The sequence below is a fragment of the Suricata suricatta genome, chromosome 10, assembly GCF_006229205.1.
Source record: "Suricata suricatta isolate VVHF042 chromosome 10, meerkat_22Aug2017_6uvM2_HiC, whole genome shotgun sequence".
NCBI classification, from domain to species: Eukaryota; Metazoa; Chordata; class Mammalia; order Carnivora; family Herpestidae; genus Suricata; species Suricata suricatta.
The window spans coordinates 9004266-9005579 of NC_043709.1; positions in this window are offsets into that span (position 1 = coordinate 9004266).

The window sequence follows — 1314 nt, forward strand, 5'->3', positions numbered from 1 at the left end:
CTTAGCACAAAGGCTTCCCTCTTCCTCAAGCCTCTCCCCGCAGCGCCTTCCTGTCCTGTCTCAGTGATTTTGTAATTTCTTGTCTCTTCCTCTTGGTGCTTTAAACGTGAAATAATGACACTGTTACCCTTAGAAGCACTTGCACAGGAAACGACTTGCTGCTTCTGTAAAGTTGGCCAGTGGCGGGCATTTTTACTCATTCATTATCTATCAATCACACACATTTGAGTGAGATAGAGAAAGAGGTAACCAGCCCTGCCTTTTCAGTACCAAATGTAGCAAACTCCCTCCTTAAAGAGGAGAAAAAACTTCTGCAGTGAAACGTGGGGGCTCTGGGGGAAAGTGCCGGAGCCTCCTTGCCCTGTCTGGAATCCTCAAAATCAACCCTTAAGTGGAAAAAGAAGACTTGGATGTGAGAGGAATCTCCTAATCTCAATTTCGCCTCTTTCTAGCTGTGCCTTTAAGCAAATCACTTAAAACCTCTATGAACCTGTTTCCTGATCTGTAAAATGGGTGTAGAAATGCCTGGCCAAAAGGACAATTACGCAGGCCAGGCGCCAAGTGTTTAGCAAGCCTTCAACAATTGTTTGTTAGTCCGCTAACTACTTCGCTACCCTTCCAAGTGGGCCTTAGGCCAAGGATCTTAGACTCTTCTTGCCCCCACTCAGTCAGGGGCCGTCCTCAGAGAGGCTGTGTCTCCCCAGTCACCCGGTGCCTTTAAGGCCCTGGAATCCCGCTTGCGGTGTCAGCTTGCGGGGAGCGAGGGCGCCACGGCCGAAGGCCACGGGTGGGGTGAAGCGCACGAGGCAGTGCTGGAAGCGGGATCAGGTGTTTTGAGCCACCAGACCCGGAGTCAAGTGCGCAGTCAGGCCCGGCCGAGCCCCAACTTGCGGGCTCCAGCTGCGTCCTCCGTTGGGGGGGGGGGGCAGCACCGCCCCCGCGCCTCCCACGCGCGGACTCCCCGCAAGGCTCGCCGGGCCCCCGGGGTCCACGCGGCGGGCGGAGCGAACCGGGGCCTTTGTGTTCAAACCGCCCAATGGGCGGCGGCAGTGGGCGGTGACGCGGGCGGGGCCTGGCCAATGGGCGGCGGTCTGTCAGGGTTGATTGGCAGACGCACACATACACAGTCGGCCACGCGCGCGCCGGCCGGCCCCACTCGCGCAGCGCGGTTCTGCGCGGGTCTCATTGTCTGCTGCGCCCTCCGGCCCGCTGGCCTCGTCCCGCGCCGCCGCCTCCCGGGTCCCCGCGCTGAGCGCCGCTCGCAAGATTCCGACGCGGGAAGGGGGCGCGCCCAGGCGGCTCAGCGGGCCTCGG